The sequence below is a fragment of the Saccostrea cucullata genome, unplaced genomic scaffold (assembly GCF_032062105.1).
Source record: "Saccostrea cucullata isolate Sc308-1 unplaced genomic scaffold, CSIRO_AGI_Scuc_v1 ctg1114, whole genome shotgun sequence".
NCBI classification, from domain to species: Eukaryota; Metazoa; Mollusca; class Bivalvia; order Ostreida; family Ostreidae; genus Saccostrea; species Saccostrea cuccullata.
The window spans coordinates 183,396-201,196 of NW_026927494.1; the positions used below are offsets into that span (position 1 = coordinate 183,396).

At 34.1% G+C, this 17,801-nt stretch overlaps 2 long non-coding RNA genes across 4 annotated transcripts; one reads left to right on the top strand and one right to left on the bottom strand.

Moving 5' to 3' along the window:
* Positions 1-5,017: 5,017 nt before the first annotated feature.
* LOC134274649 (uncharacterized) lies at positions 5,018-8,727 on the bottom strand. 3 transcript variants are annotated; one of them, XR_009993661.1, is made up of 4 exons: positions 8,559-8,727; positions 8,010-8,113; positions 7,431-7,864; positions 5,018-5,395 (listed from the first exon to the last, which is right to left on the bottom strand). It is a non-coding gene; the product is annotated as an uncharacterized LOC134274649 (long non-coding RNA). The 3 variants fall into 3 exon arrangements; XR_009993660.1 differs by having other exon boundaries at positions 5,019-5,395; positions 7,431-7,856; positions 8,018-8,113; XR_009993662.1 differs by lacking the exon at positions 5,018-5,395 and having other exon boundaries at positions 7,855-7,871.
* Positions 8,728-8,940: 213 nt separating this feature from the next.
* On the top strand, positions 8,941-17,793 carry LOC134274655 (uncharacterized). Its single transcript, XR_009993664.1, has 5 exons — positions 8,941-9,482; positions 9,745-10,051; positions 10,404-10,426; positions 17,370-17,434; positions 17,697-17,793. It is a non-coding gene; the product is annotated as an uncharacterized LOC134274655 (long non-coding RNA).
* Positions 17,794-17,801: the final 8 nt, after the last annotated feature.

Sequence of the window (17,801 nt, forward strand, 5' to 3'; positions counted from 1 at the left end):
GAGCACTAATGCTGTCAACAAAATTATGAAACCCATCGAATTGCAGCCCCAGTCCCTACAGTAGTGTTTACAATAAAAAATTAATATAACCTCCTTACACTTCTGTACTGGATATCTTGCAATACTGTTGTTCAGCAGAGCCACAACCCTCTCGTACAGCAAGAATCTAACCCCACTCGTTTTGGCATCTCGAATTGAGAACCATGACCCAGGGGATGAATATAGATTCTAAATAATACAAGAGGCCCATGGGCCACATAGCTCACCTGAGAAGCTTTTACAATTCTGTCCTTTACTAGATTTACCTCTTGTTATACATATTGTGACCCCACCCTACCACACTGATCATAATTTAGACAATTTAAAATCTAAACTACCCCAGGATGCTTCCATATAAGTTTCAGCTTTTCTGGCCCAGTTGTTATTCAGGAGAAGATTTTCAAAGACGTTTCCTATATATTTCTATGTAAAACATTGATTCCCCACTATGGTCCTGCCCAATCCCCGGGGGTTATGATTTGAACAATTTATAATCTACACTATCCAAAGATACTTTCACATAAGTTTCAGCTTTTCTGTTACAGTGGTTCTTGAGAGGAAGATTTTCAAAGATTTTTCCTAAATATTTTAATGTAAAACTTTGATTCCCCATTGTGGCCCCGCCCAATCCCCAGGGGTTATGATTTGAACAATTTATAATCTACACTATCCAAAGATACTTTCACATAAGTTTCAGCTTTTCTGTTACAGTGGTTCTTGAGAGGAAGATTTTCAAAGATTTTTCCTAAATATTTTAATGTAAAACTTTTGATTCCCCATTGTGGCCCCGCCCAATCCCCAGGGGTTATGATTTAAACAATTTAGATTCTACACTATCCAAAGATGCTTCCACATAAATTTCAGCTTTTCTGGCACATTGGTTCTCGAGAGGAAGATTTTCAAAGATGTTTCCTATATATTTCTATGTAAAACTTTGATACCCCATTGTAGCCCCGCCCTATCCCTGAGGGTTATGATTTAAACAATTTATAATCTACACTATCCAAAGATGCTTCCACATAAGTTTCAGCTTTTCTGGCACATTGGTTCTCGAGAAGAAGATTTTCAAAGATGTTTCCTATATATTTCTATGTAAAACTTTGATACCCCATTGTGGCCCCGCCCTATCCCTGAGGGTTATGATTTGAACAATTTAGAATCTACACTATCCAAAGATGCTTCCACATAAGTTTCAGCTTTTCTGGCACAGTGGTTCTTGAGAAGAAGATTTTCAAAGATTTTTTCCTTTATATTTCTATGTAATTCTTTGATTCCCCATTGTGGCCCCTTGTAATCCCCGGGGGTTATGATTTGAACAATTTAGAATCTACATTACCCCAGGATGCTTCCACATAAGTTTTAGCTTTTCTGGCCCAGTGGTTCTTTAGAAGATTTTTTAATGATCCCACCCTATTTTTGTCTTTTCTTGATTATCTCCCCTTGCGAGGGGGATATGTCCCTCCATTTTAACCATTTAAATTCCCTTTCACCCAAGGATGCTTTTACCAAGTTTGGTCAAAATTGGCCCAGTGGTTCTTGAGAAGAAGTCGAAAATGTGAAAAGTTTACGGACAGACGGACGGACGACGGACACAATGTGATCAGAAAAGCTCACTTGAGCCTTCGGCTCAGGTGAGCTAAAAATCTTGTAAGAACACGACTGACAAGGGAAGTAAAATATTTAAACCACAATAATACCCCAATCCTGCAGTATTGGCAGCTAATCCCGCAGTATTAGCCTAATATTGTACTTTCACCAATTTACAGGCCAATCCGCAGCTCATATAAGAACTCGAAGCATATTCTAGTAAAAACTCATGGAGAATACCTTTGCTGCTGTACAGGCATGGCTGTTGTCAAGCCAAAATATATGCAATAAAAATAAATAACATGTACTCAGGAGACACAAAAAGTTTTTGGTGTAAAATAACTATTTAATTAAATATATACCAGTTAACGGTTCAATTTCTTTTTCAGCGTGACAGCTGTACACAAAGTTTTATCTTCTTAATAACATGAAAAAGTCACAGTTGGTAAATGATAACCCGGTCTACTTGTTTCAGCAGTGTTTGAATGCGACATGTTGCCGTCTCGTCTGTAATTTGCAAATTGTCAATTGAAAAAAATATTGAAGTTTGTATCCTCTGTCCAGATAGAAGAGCAAGTAACATGACCAGTTTCCATGATAACAATTTCAAATAAATTCCATTTAGGTTTATATCCATCCACTTTTATACTAATGATACATACCAAACTTCAGTATATTGTGGTAAAGAAGTTTTGTAATTGAATATACTTTTCAAAATCTTTTTACAACAGGGTTCTTCACCAATTAACAGATTTTCGTTATTAGCCAAAGTAACTGTATTTGAAAGAGCACTTTAATCCGTGTTAAGGTTTCGTCAAAGGTCAACATGTCTAAAAATCATTTTTACAATTGCTCCAAAAGTATGTGTGTTATGAAGTCAAAACGTATACATTTTGTAAATATTTCACTGATTAATAGATAGAAAGTATTACTTGATTACAAATATTTTTAGAAAGATATTTTTTGAGAGAAATTGCATCAGAAAATGTGCATATTTTTAAAAAATGCACCTGCTTTATTCTGTCCTTTTGATGAAAACCAACATTGTAGAAATAATATATGTTTATCATTGAAGGGCAAGTTGGACGTGAATGGTCTTACAGAAAGTTATTGAAAGCATGACATGTATAAAGACAAGACCCCTATAGAATCCGCCATTTGCAGTGTACTTTCACTTTCAAGTCTTAACATTTGGACAAAATAAACATGGAAAACAACTTTCCAGAGGATATCCAAGTCCAACTTGCCCTTCATTGATAAACATATTTTGTTTCCGCAATGATGGTTTTCACTAAGGGCACGGAATTGATTAGGTGTATTTTTTAAGAATATATGCATTTTTAAGAAGAATTTTTCTCAATTTTTCTCAATTAATATTATGCCAAGTATTTTTTTTATCAAGTGATACTTTCTTTCTGTTAATCAATAAATAATTTATAATCTGTAAAAGTTTTAACTTTATACCTTACATAATTTTGGGGCTATTGTAAAAATAAATTTTTGGACATGTTGACCTTTGACGAAATCTTAATGCCAGAATTACCCACACCTTTGTCCGAAAGTTCCGTAAGAAAGACCAAAATGTATGTTAAATTTCCAACAAAAAAAAACCGGATTAATCATAGAAAACTGACCATCTCCGTAAAGAACTTTGTACTGTTTAGATGTAGATGATCTCCATGATAAAAAGTTATTTTGGTGACGTTTTTCTGAATTGTCTATTTTTAACCGATCTTCAGTTCAGTATATCTACCTTGTCCCATATCTTGTTATGTTGCTCGGAATTCGGAATCTCGACAATGTTTTTCTTTAGTGAACATACAACGGATGTGCAATGAGCATATTCATGACTGTTGAATAATAATGCTGAGTTGGCAATTATGGTAAAACACTCTCATTTGGTTGTGGAATGACCTTGACAGTGATGAAGTATAACCAACATATAAGCGTATGCCAGGAAATATTAGTGTACATTATTGAAAAAAAAATATCCCCATCTCCTGAAAGTGAACGCGTCATAAAAACAAGTTCAAACAAAACAGTTAAAAGAAGGATATGGAAATAACGAACAGTATTCAATCACGTCCATTAAACAAATGTACAAAATAAGAGCAGAGCAAACACGGACCTCCGAAACATCAGAGGTGGGATCAGGTGCCATGGAGGAGTGAGCATCCCCTGCCGACCGGTCACACCAAGATACTTGGGAAGTTTTCAAAGAATGATTCGAACAGTTAGAGGAATTCAGATGCGTGGTGTCATTAGAGGACAGTGTTTCCTTGCTTTATAGTTTGTAACTCTGGAGCCATGCCGAATTCACTAGAAATGCACCAAGCGGAGTCACATTACAATGGCAGATGCAACGCAATCCTATTTCAGTAAGTGTTTTTAAATTTAGAGAAATATTCAGCTCTGCAATCTTTAATGAAACGCAATCCCGACATTTTAATTGAAAAAAAAAATTCAAAATACATGTATATGGAAACATAGCTGATTCATGTTAATCTCTTGCCTGAAGGAGACGAGGATTTTCACAAATTCAGGAACAGATCGAACATTGGACGTAGGACGCACCAACAAACATAGATGCCCTCACGAATAAAAAAGACATATTTGAATTCAATTGTCGTCAAGTCTCGGTATCAAGTTTTTATTCAGCTAGATATGATCTGAACATGATTAAAGAGAACATCACCTTCGAATGCACAAAACAAATTGCATCACGATGAGGAAAAATAAAATGTGCAATCAGCAACAACAAAAATTTCGTAAATTTGAAAATGCAGTTATCCATTTAAGATTAAGTGAATTGTAATTTTCTTTTCAAAAACAAAAAAAGTATCTTACTTTTAGTTTCTTTATGTCGGCAGATTAAGGCTGAATGACATTTTCAAGATCCAAAATTTCTTTTTAAGTTCTCTTCTGTCTGTTGTTGGACCTTGATTTTGCTTTCACTGCGTGAAAATTTGGCTTTACAAAACAAGTAAAGATAATGTAAATTTATTATTTACAATGCCTTTAATTGGCTTTTCTGAAAAAAGTCAAAGTTGGAAAAGGTAACCTTTACATTAACTTTACATGCACTTAAATATGATGTAATGTCCCACATTGTCTTGACTTTACAAAAAAGTAAAGTTAATATTTACAACCATTAAACACAGTATTTAGGATATATTAAATCTGATAATTAGAGACCTTAAATTTAATTAAATACCATCTTTAATAACCACAATCTGATAATTACAAACCTTAAATTTAATTAAATACCATCTTTGATAACCACAAAAGTTAATAATTTCCGTTTTCCATTCCAGTGAATGAAGCCTTATTCAAATTATGAATAAATTTTTTCTTCCAAATTGATAAGTTGCGGAAATGTAAACATCATAATAAATATACATATTAAGAAAAAGCTGATTTTAACTTTGTTTATTACAATACAAAACATTATTTTTTACAAACAAAAGATCAAAAGCATCAAGATTCTTGGCAGTATATGTTGCACACATCCTATCCTGCAAATTACATACATATCAAAGACAGAGTACATTTCACAAATATGTTTTTTTTTTTGTATGTGACATGTTTTATAATAAAACCAACTGTACATTCTTGAATTTAAAGTTGTGAATCAACATAAAACTATGTCCTCTTTCTTGTGGATATTGGATTTAGTGGAAATCAACAACTGTCAAAATGCTTTTGTCACACCTCCCTTTTCAGAGTTCAAAACTTTTCTCCCCATGCAGGCATTTTCCTAATGCCTTTCCTAAAAGAAAAAAAAAAGTATTTTTTTCAGTGCCATGCATAAATATGAATATTTTCAACGGCGTCTGTGTTATCAGAATTCACAATACCATGATTAATAAAAATAAAAACAAGGCATAACCTTACTGATAAATAAACAGTTCATACATGACCTTTAACCTCAAAAAGCAAAAAAATGTAAATTTATTAATTTAATAAGATGAGTGGAACTCTTGTTATTGCCATATTATATGAAGAATCAATGGATTATGTCATGTATCCCTTATCACAAAAATCCTATAAATTACAATTAGAGAAATATGTTTTTTTAACGGTACTACACAAAAACAAAGATCAAATCCCTGAAATATTGAGAAATCATAGGTTTCCTGACTACTCAGTTGTCAGTTTACAAAGAGAACAATATAGTGCTACATACCGTATAAGTAAAATTTTTATCGAGGATTTAATTTTGGCATTATTAGCGAGGGTGTTGAGATCACTAAAATTAAATATCGCTAAAAATTAATTGCGTTTTATTTGTTATAGTTTCTTAAATGTGCATTTTAAAGTCGCTAAAATAGCATTTCGCTAAAAACAAGCAAATTCAAAGAATTGTGGTCCCCCGCTTTCGGTGTCTTTGTCGGTGAGATGTTATTTTGTATGACATTTTGTGTAATATGAACATCCTATCATATGTCATTTATTTAGAAAGTTACATTGAAGTTGATTTTTTTTTGAAGGATGAAAACCCAAATACTGACCGTATTAAAAAGTTATGGCCAAAGTAAAAAGTTTTTTTTTTAAAAATAAGTCAACTCCAAGGTAAAGATCAAAGGGTCAAAGTTGTTGATATCCAATGCAAGATTTTCTCACAAGGATTACATATGTGAAGTATGAGAGCCCTAGTGCTAACCGTTCAAAAGTTATGGTCAAGGTTATAGTTTTTTCCATAAGTACGTAAATCTTTAAGGTCAAGGTCAAAAGGTCAAAGTTGTTGATATCCAATGAAAGGACTTGCCACAAAGAATACATATATGAAATATAAAAGTCATAGTATCTACCGTTCAAAAGTTGTGACCAAAGTTATAGTTTTTTTAAAAAGTAGTTAAAACTCCAATGTCAAGGTCAAAGGGTCAAAGATGTTGGTATCCAAAGAAAGGTCTTCTCAAAAGGATTACATATGTGAAGTTCTAAAGCCTTAGTCCTCACCGTTCAAAAGTTATAGTCAAGGTTAAAGTTTTTTTCATAAGTACGTAAATCTCCAAGTTCAAGGTCAAAAGGTCAAGGTTGTTGGTATCCAATGAAATGTTTTTCCACAAGAAATACATATGTGAAATAAAAAGATCCTAGTATCTACTGTTAAAAAGTTGTGCCCAAGGTAAAATTTTTTTTAAAAGTAGTTAAAACTCCAGGGTCAAGGTCAAAGGGTCAAAGTTCTAAGTATCCAATGAAAGGTCTTCTCACAAGGATTACATATGTGAAGTTCTAAAGCCTTAGTCCTCACCGTTCAAAAGTTTTGTTCAAGGTTAAAGTTTTTTCATAAGTACGTAATTCTCCAAGGTCAAGGTCAAAAGGTCAAGGTTGTTGTTATCCAATAAAAGGTCTTGCCACAAACAATATATATGTGAAATATGAAAGTCCTAGTGCCTACTATTCAAAAGTTATGGCCAAAGTAAAAGTTTGGAATTTTTGTGTAAAAGTGGGTCAAACTCCAAGGTCAAGGTCAAAAGGTCAAATTTGGTGACACCCAAAGAAAGGTCTTGTCACAAGGAATACACATGTGAAATATGAAAGTCATAGCTCCAGTAAATCAAAAGTTATGGGCAAGGTTAAAGTTTTTGTGACGGACAGACTGACAGACGGACAGACTGACGGACAGACGAATGAGATTTAATGTCCCCTCGCTTTCGCGAAAGCAGGGGACAATAAATTACCAGTTTTAAAGGACAAATCGTAAAATTTGCATCTCGCTAAAATTTCCACTTATACGGTATTTAGTTTAGCTGTACATGTATACAGAATGATACTGAAGTAATGGTTTAGGATATATATACCTTTTTCCCCAATCGCATGTTTCAGCTCATGAACTTTTTCCTGATATGGAACAGTAAAAGGACTTTAGGTGAGAGTCCTTCAAATTGAAGATGACAATCATGCTGAAATAGAATTCATACCGTGATTAACATTTTGTACATATGGACAAATATAGTCAATATTTTTACACCAAAATTATGAGTTTGAAGCAAACTGCTGCACTTGGTCACCAGAGAATGAATTGATTTTGAAAATTAATACACAGTGTAATCACAAATAATAGCTATGAATTGACAAACACCCTTATGTTATTTTTTATCAAGAATAATCTAAATTTAGTTCTAAACAATACTTGCCATTTATAATATGATAGTTGAGAACCCGCCTCTTCTTCATGACAGATCTTTTAATTTTCTCATGGTAGGCTGAGTAGCTTGAGAGGTAGGCTGAGTAGCTTGAGACTATACAAAGGAAATTGAACATTTTTTTTTTACAAATATATGACGATATTGACTCCCGAGCAAGTCAAGCACTAAATAATGTAAATGTTTGTTCAAGTAACAGATTTCATGAAATTTATTATTAAAATGTGCTTGTACCATAGAACACTGGGATCCTCAATCTGGGTAATCATGTTTTGTTGTCTTCTTCGCCCCGTCTTGATGTTTTCCCTTCAACAATCTGCATACTGAATTCACTATACCTGTGTTTTAAGAAAATGGACACAGTTTAAAATAAAAATGATATAAATAAAAATAAATAAACTCTCAAAGTTGAGAGTTTATGTATATAGGTGTAGTACTTTTCTTAAAACATTATTTTTCTTGCCTGATCAGAATCTTTATTAAAGCAACTTTTAGAGTGAAGTTAACATGGTTAATGTAGATACAAATTTTTAATAAATTATTTTACATTTTTCAATCCGGAAGACAAGCCCCTATGATTCATACACCTAGGCTTTACAGAATAAAGTGACGCACATAAACATTTAATACCCAAATTATCAAAAGTACTTATCTAATATACTAGCAGAAAATAACAAACAAAGCGTCGTTTTCCGTGACTTTGATTAGTTTCATTCTTTCACAACATGCATAATGTACTGATCTGAAAGTGAAAGTAAAAACGGCTGGAAATCGTAAACAAACCTTTAGAGCATGCCAACCCGGGAGTTCGAGCAGTTGTCAAGGCAAGAATCTTCTTAAATCTAGATGAAGTGTCAAAAAATTACCACTGGTTTCAAACTTTGTCAAAATAACGATGCAGACCCGCTCAACTTGATTTGAAATGATTGGCTATTCAACCGAATACACAGTGCCATATGTAATAATGGGTTATTTGTTATATTTTAAACTGTAAATAAATTAAATATGAAATAACTTAATAAACAAACTTACTGCTAAAAATAAATAATGAATTTAAACTTAAACTCCATTTGATAATTAAATTTATTAAACTTACTTCACACTGCATGGTAGCTAGTACTTATTTTAGATTTAGAGTTATGTTTTCCTAGTTAGAACTCTTTAGTTCATTCAGGTATTTTCAGGAGAACCAGTCTAGGTCAAGTATAGTCGATTGGCTATTCTTGTTATGGAGAGTTTTTATTGGTAGGTCATTGAGGTCAAATTCCTTAGTGAGTTTTCCTTTGTTATTTTAAATTCACTTTGAATCTAGCCATAAGCCAGAGCGCTAGCTTATTATACTATTGTCTGATTTACATAGTTTGATATATTTCTGTGACTGGACATTAGACCTGATTACAGTAAGTTCTTTATTTTCCTTTACTAACATTTTGAATGAATGAGTATGAATGAAATATAGTATTTGATGAGTTAATGAAAATGTGTAAAATCATATAGTAAATGGTTTAAATGAATAGATCTGTTTTTAAAGTTACACTGATATAAGAAATATGCTTTATGATGAGATCTGACCTTAAGGAATATGTAAATATTGTATATATTATAAGATTTAGTCAATACAACCATATGTTGTATAATATAGGTCAGATATAATGGTTTGGACGTGACGCCCTGATTTTTTAGAGGACAGCCTAGGTCCACAACTTGGTATTTAATTATATTATTACATATTTTTGAGAACTGTAAATATTTTTGGTAAATAAGATATAGATTTACTTGAGTTTATATGCATATGTGGAAATATGGTGAAATAAGAGTTATTTCCCTTTTGTAACATCCATGAAGTGATAATGAGTAAATTAATAGAAATATCAGTGTAATATAGATTTTATGCTAATGAAGTAATTTGTGATAAATGTATACTTATGTTAATGTTATGAAATATTTATTATGTTTACATGTTTTGTAGGGTTGTTTATCCATCTATATATTTATTGTCATCAATTAAAAGAACCCACATCCCGAACTGAGTTTTCATTTCAATTACTTGGGAAAACCCGGTTACAAAATTTGGCGCCCAACAATGGTGTTTGAATATCCCGCCGGAAGATGACGTCACAGCGCTTACCGGAAGATGCCGGAAGTTACCCTTCTTTATAAACATTAGGCCTCATGTCGCCTCATACAGTGTTGTGATTGTGTTATATAATTCATTGGACTGAAGTGGATGGTTCCATGGACATACAATGTAAGACTTCGCTACCAAACTACGTGTGGTAAGAAAGCAGAGACAAACATTGCAATATTGCATAAATATTTGACTTATTTATAACAATTGTTGACATATAAACCACGTGGTTATCCGAACAGCTGATTTTCCATTTTTAAGTAGTACTACGAACAGCTGATTGTAGTTGGTATTTGAGCGCTCACATTCACAATCATATTGTTTGTTATTTTGTTCTCAATTATTCCAGGCCTGTGTGTGTTTATTTAATACTCTATCATGTCTTTTTCATAGATTTTTTTTACAATGATATAAAATTAGAAGTTGGTGAAAGAGTGGAAGGAAGAATAGTAGATAAATAATACCTATTTTCTCCATTGACCTTGACCTTTACATTACAGAACAGGCAGTTGTACAGTTGTTGGTAAGCATTTCATTGGTTTAGCATTACTGTTGGTTTACATTTTCAGTTCTATTTTTTTTTGTATATTATTTAGGTTTATTGAAGTCTAGATAAGACTTGGTTAGTTTAGCAATTTAGTTTAGTTAGTTGATTACTAACCTCTGCACTTAATTTAATTTAAAAAAAAAAATTAAAAAGGTCTTAAATAAACAGATAAACAAGACAAACAAATAAATTAAACAAATAAACAGTAATAAAGCTGGTTTAAAAGAGTAAATCAATAAATTAAAATTAGATTCAATTGATTTAAAATAAATTAATTAAAAAAAAAAAATAAAGTTTATTAGAATTTCATATTCAGAATAAATTGTAAATCATGTAAAACAGGGTTATAAATAAAAGGTATAAATCAATTACAACAAATTAAAAAATAATAATAATAAAAAGATAATTAAAAGGGTAGACTCCAGGTATAGTCTGTCTGTCAAAAGCATTTGGTTGTGTGTCTGTCTGTGTTAGACTTGAAATCATGGTGTAAAATTTAGACAATTAAGTTTCCTTTCCGGGAAAACGAATTGTAATAACAGTTTGTTTTCATCACTGTTCAGCGGAACATTTGTCGCGTTTGTTTTCATTAAGTCGTGCGGTTTCCTTTGAATTTGACGCGCAAAATTTTTTTTTTTTACTGTGCATATATATTTTTTTTTCCATCTTCATGAAATCTTGTGAATGAATGCATTCAGTTTCCGGAATTTATTTGCACTACTGTCTGTCATAAATATATTCAACCTGTTTATTGCAAACAAAGAAATTACAACCATGTTTCAAGAAAAAAGGAAGTTGATTCTATGACAAAAACATTCACGGATCTTGGTCTACAACCAAAAGCAGGAACACCAGAGGAATTTAAGAAATGGCTATTTGACTACGCAACAGCAGTGAAACCGAAAGTGAAATCTGAAGTATCAACACATGGTGCAACTAGTGCAGAAGCAACACCTCATCATTATGCCTTAGAAAAATTTCCAAGATTACCTTCATTCAGTGGACAAAAAGGAGAAACAAACTTTGATATATGGAAATACGAAGTCCAGTGTTTACAGAAAGAAAACTATTCAGATTCTGTAATTAACCAAGCCATAAGGAGATCGGTCAAGGGGGAAGCTGCTCGAACTGTTATGGTTTTAGGACCTGATGCAAACATTTCGGATATTTTGACGAAATTCGAAAGTGTTTATGGGACTATTCATAGCAAAGCTACAGTACTTTCCAAATTCTACAGTGCTAGACAGCAGGAGGATGAAAGTGTAGCTGCATGGGGCTGTAGATTAGAGGACCTTTTGAATCAAGTTATAATTCAAGGACTCGTACAAGCTTCAGCAAGGAATGAAATGTTGAAAAACATGTTCCATGAAGGACTCAAAGCAGAATTAAAGGATGCTACCGGATTTATGTTTGACAAAATCCCAAACTTTGATGAATTAAGACATGAAATTAGGATTAAGGAAGAAGAGCTGAATCTGAGAAAGAGATCAAGGAAAACCGAGAGAACACAGGCTATTGCTACAAGTGATGATTTTCAAGAGATTAAAGCAATGATCCAAAATCTAAACAGAAATGAAAAGAAAAGTTTACTCAGCTGATAATGACCAAGGATACCAACAACAGAGGTCAAGTCAATATGCATCACAACGTTTTAGGGGAGCTAGGAACAGTGTTCAACCAACAACTTACAACACAATGAGGCCACCACAAGACACTTTTCAAAGAGGCCCTGTAGTTTGTTATCGTTGTGGGCAAGAAGGACATGTCAAGTGTGGATGTCGTGTACTCTTAGACCATAACAGGAGATCTTTAAACATGAGGAGGCCTATGGCGCGACGCGGCAGATAGGTCTGATTAATCAACAACGTCATAATTTGGTAGGAGAGCCATGGATTTTGATTAGGATTGAAGATGTGGAAACGCATGCACTTTTGGACACTGGTTCAACAGTTTCTACCATGGCACAAAGTTTTTATGAGGAACATTTTGCTGATAGACCTATTCAGAACATAGAGGAATTATTTGAATTGAAATGTGCAGATGGCAGTATTTTACCATACCGAGGATGCATCGAGGTGAAATTACATGCAGAAGGCTTAGGAGATGGGAAACAACATAAGGGACTTTTCCTGATTGTTGATGACACGGATTATCATTCGTCAGTGCCAATTCTTCTTGGAACGAACGTTCTTAAGGCCTTGATAGAAGATGCTAAAGCAGAACTTGGTGAAAGATTTCTACAGCGAGCAAAACTCCAGACAAATTGGTATCTCACATTTAGATGCATTAGTTTGAGGGAGAGATTCTTAAGGAAACAGGATCAAAGACTTGCTGTTATAAGATCTGCTCACAGGGAACCTGTTATCATTCCACCCAACACTACGGTGAATATTGAAGGGTTTATGGACAAGAGGTTTCCATATAACAACACCAGTGCCATTATACAGCCGATCAACAATTCAAGAACAATAGCAGATCTAGATGTTACACCAACTGCCATCATCTATGATTACCAAAGCAGAGACTCACTACCAATCATAATAAGCAACATCACAACGCAGACAATTAAAATTCCTCCTCGGACAATAATAGCGGAAATTCAGCCAGTTACCATTGAAAGATTAGATGAAAATGAAGAGGAAAAGAAAGAAGCATTACAGAATATAGATACTTTGAATATATCAACAGGAAATTTGACGAAGGAACAGTATGAGGAAGTGCGGAACTTACTTGCCAGAAACAAAGACATCTTTGCATGGAGTCCAACTGATATCGGATGCGTTACGACGGTCAAGCATAACATCGAGCTGACTGATGATACACCATTTAAACAGCGAGCCAGAAAGATTCCACCAGCTATGTTTAAAGAAGTTCGAGATCACCTGACACAACTTTTAGATGCAGGCATAATACGACCATCGAAATCCCCATTCTCTAGTAACATCGTATTAGTTAGGAAGAAGAACAACGAGCTGAGAATGTGCGTGGATTACCGGAAGTTAAACAGCATTACTAAGAAGGATGCATATGCCTTGCCTAGGATCGAGGAAATTTTGGAAAACTTAGCTGGAAATAGATACTTTACAGTGCTTGATGCCAAGTCAGGGTACCACCAAGTAGAGATTAGAGAGGATCACAAGGAAAAGACAGCTTTTACTGTAGGTGCTTTAGGGTTTTATGAATTCAACAGAATGCCTTTCGGCTTGTCCAATGCACCCGCCACCTACCAGAGGTTGATGGAAGAGTGTTTGGGAGATCTGCACTTAAATATCTGCTTCATTTTCTTGGATGACCTTATCATTTTCTCAAAGACACTAGAGGAACATCTGGAAAGATTACAGCTTGTGTTCAACAAACTTTAACAAGCAGGATTGAAACTTTCCCCTAAGAAATGCAGCTTTTGTCAAGAGAGGGTTAAATACGTCGGCCATATTGTATCCGAAAAGGGAATTGAAACAGATCCTGAGAAAACAGAAAAAGTACTCAACTGGCCAAAACCGAAAACACCAGAAGAAGTTAGGAGATTTATAGGTTTTATTGGATATTATCGACGATTCATCCCAGATTTCAGTAAATTGTCAAGACCATTAACATCATTATTTCCAAGTCCAACCAGGAAAAAGGGTAAAACAACACAGCAGAAATGGAAATGGGGAGAAGAAGAAGAAAATGCATTTGAGAAACTGAAACAACATCTAGCCAAGCCACCAGTTCTTGGATTTCCAAACTTCCAGGAACCTTTTGAGCTACATGTTGATGCGAGTCATCAGGGATTAGGAGCTGTTTTATATCAACAACAAGGTAAGTACAAAAGAGTCATCAGTTATGCCAGTAGAAGTTTAAGCAGATCAGAGAAGAACTACCCAGCACACAAGTTGGAGTTTCTTGGATTAAAATGGGCAGTAACAGAGAAATTCCATGATTATTTATATGGACGCAAAACAACAGTATATACAGACAACAATCCGCTTACCTATGTTTTGACGTCAGCAAAGTTGGATTCAACAGGGCACAGATGGCTGGCAGCTCTATCGAACTTTGACTTGGAAATTATTTACAGACCAGGTAGGAACAACTCTGACGCAGACGGACTGTCTAGACTGACTGACAAAACAGACTCATCAGGTATGAGTATAATAATACCTAGTACAGTCAAAGCCATTTGCCAGACCATCCAGAAACAGCCGTATATTGAGAGCCTGGTAATAGATAACAACCTGCAAGAATTTGACGACACAGAAGTACCAAAAGTTTTTGACCATCAGATGAATTGGGCCAAATTACAAGATGAAGATGAGACTCTGAAAGTTTGGAAAAAATATGTAAGGAGTGGAAAGAGACCAAGAGCAGGAGAATTATCACAGAAACTTATGCCTCATGTTTTGTTTAGAAATTTTGACCATCTCTTCATTGACAACAACATTTTGTATAAAGAGACCAAGATTGATGATGAAGTTAAACATCTCCTTGTAATTCCAGTCCAACAAACCAGTTTCATTCTTAAGGAGATTCACAACAGACTAGGACATCCAGGAAGAGACAGAACAGTTTCATTGTTGAAAGATAGATTCTTCTGGCCAGGAATGCTGCAAGATGTAGAAGACTGGTTGAAGTCATGCAGCAGATGTGTACAGAGAAAATCTCAGACGAATCAAAGAGCACCACTAGTTAATATCACCACCACCTATCCATTAGAGCTAGTGTGCATGGATTATCTCACGTTAGAACAATCAACAGGAGGCTACCAACATATTCTCGTCATAACCGATCATTTTACCCGTTACGTTCAAGCAGTCCCTACCAGAAATATGACAGCGAAGACAACAGCAGAAGCTTTATTTAGAAATTTCATTAATCATTATGGATTTCCTTTCAGACTTCATTCGGATCAGGGGGCAAATTTTACAGGTAAGATTATTAATGAACTTTGCAAAATTTCAGGTATTCAGAAGTCCAGAACGACACCGTACCATCCCATGGATTATTTAAATTTAATCCCACACAAATCAGAGTTTAGGGCAACGGTATGACAGAGCGTTTTAACAGAACCCTTTTTGACATGCTTGGTACTTTAGAACCACATCAGAAAAAGAAATGGAAAGAGTTTGTTGCACCTCTTGTTCATGCGTATAATTCGACACGACATGAAAGTACTGGACAGACTCCGTATTTTCTCATGTTTGGAAGACACCCCAGACTACCTATTGATCTGGCATTCGACATTAACCAGAAGGACTATGGGAACCTTAACAGTTATGTCAAGAATCTTAGAGAACGAATGAAAGAGGCCTATAAGATTGCCAAGGAATCAGCAGACAAAGCCAGACATAAGCAGAAGAAAGGGTATGATTTAAGATCTAGAGCATCAAACATACAGGTAGGAGATAGAGTCTTAGTGAAGATAGTTTCTTTTGACGGAAAGCATAAGATAGCAGACAGGTGGGAAGAGCAACCATATATTGTGAAAGAACAACCTAACAGAGATATACCAGTTTATGTAGTTGAGAAAGAAAATGGAAAAGACAAACAGAGGGTGTTACACAGGAATTTATTGTTACCAATAGGGTACTTAGACAATGATTCTGACAATCATCCACAAACCATACAACGACCAAAGCCGAGACCAAGACCAATACCTACACCAAGGTCAAGACAGAAAAAACAGATACCAAAGGAAGATGCAGAGAGTGACTCAGAGAGTGAGATTTCATACCAGCTGGTAAGACTTCCTAATAATGTTGAAACCAACATTACTACGGATGGAGGTACGCAAGAGATAGTTGAGACAAATGAGCTGCCACTGGGAGAGACTGAGGAATCCGGACCTCAGGGGGAGGTATCAGAAGAATCTGACACTCCACCAGTCGCAGAGGATGATGATCATGTGCAACAACATGATGAAGATGTTAGCGAAGAAGCTGCTGCTGCCGCTTATGATGATGATGATGATGATGATGACACAGTAGAACCAGTTACTCTCAGAAGAAGTACAAGAGAACGACAAAAACCAAAGTATCTGTCAGATTACCAATGCCAAACCATAAATCAAGATTGGAAGGATAAGGTAATTATGATACAGAATCTTATGGCAATGTCAGACAAGAGGTATGAAAGTGTTTTTATCAATTTGATTGCTGATATCATGAAGACATAAATGCAATCATTATTTTAATCATGTTTTTAAATTTCAGAACGAAATGACGGGGACGTCAATTTTTTCAACAGGGGGGAGTTTGTAATAATGGGTTATTTGTTATATTTCAAACTGTAAATAAATTAAATATGAAATAACTTAATAAACAAACTTACTGCTAAAAATAAATAATGAATTTAAACTTAAACTCCATTTGATAAATAAATTTATTAAACTTACTTCACACTGCATGGTAGCTAGTACTTATTTTAGATTTAGAGTTATGTTTTCCTAGTTAGAACTCTTTAGTTCATTCAGGTATTTTCAGGAGAACCAGTCTAGGTCAAGTATAGTCGATTGGCTATTCTTGTTATGGAGAGTTTTTATTGGTAGGTCATTGAGGTCAAATTCCTTAGTGAGTTTTCCTTTGTTATTTTAAATTCACTTTGAATCTAGCCATAAGCCAGAGCGCTAGCTTATTATACTATTGTCTGATTTACATAGTTTGATATATTTCTGTGACTGGACATTAGACCTGATTACAGTAAGTTCTTTATTTTCCTTTACTAACATTTTGAATGAATGAGTATGAATGAAATATAGTATTTGATGAGTTAATGAAAATGTGTAAAATCATATAGTAAATGGTTTAAATGAATAGATCTGTTTTTAAAGTTACACTGATATAAGAAATATGCTTTATGATGAGATCTGACCTTAAGGAATATGTAAATATTGTATATATTATAAGATTTAGTCAATACAACCATATGTTGTATAATATAGGTCAGATATAATGGTTTGGACGTGACGCCCTGATTTATTAGAGGACAGCCTAGGTCCACAACTTGGTATTTAATTATATTATTACATATTTTTGAGAACTGTAAATATTTTTGGTAAATAAGATATAGATTTACTTGAGTTTATATGCATATGTGGAAATATGGTGAAATAAGAGTTATTTCACTTTTGTAACATCCATGAAGTGATAATGAGTAAATTAATAGAAATATCAGTGTAATATAGATTTTATGCTAATGAAGTAATTTGTGATAAATGTATACTTATGTTAATGTTATGAAATATTTATTATGTTTACATGTTTTGTAGGGTTGTTTATCCATCTATATATTTATTGTCATCAATTAAAAGAACCCACATCCCGAACTGAGTTTTCATTTCAATTACTTGGGAAAACCCGGTTACACATATTTG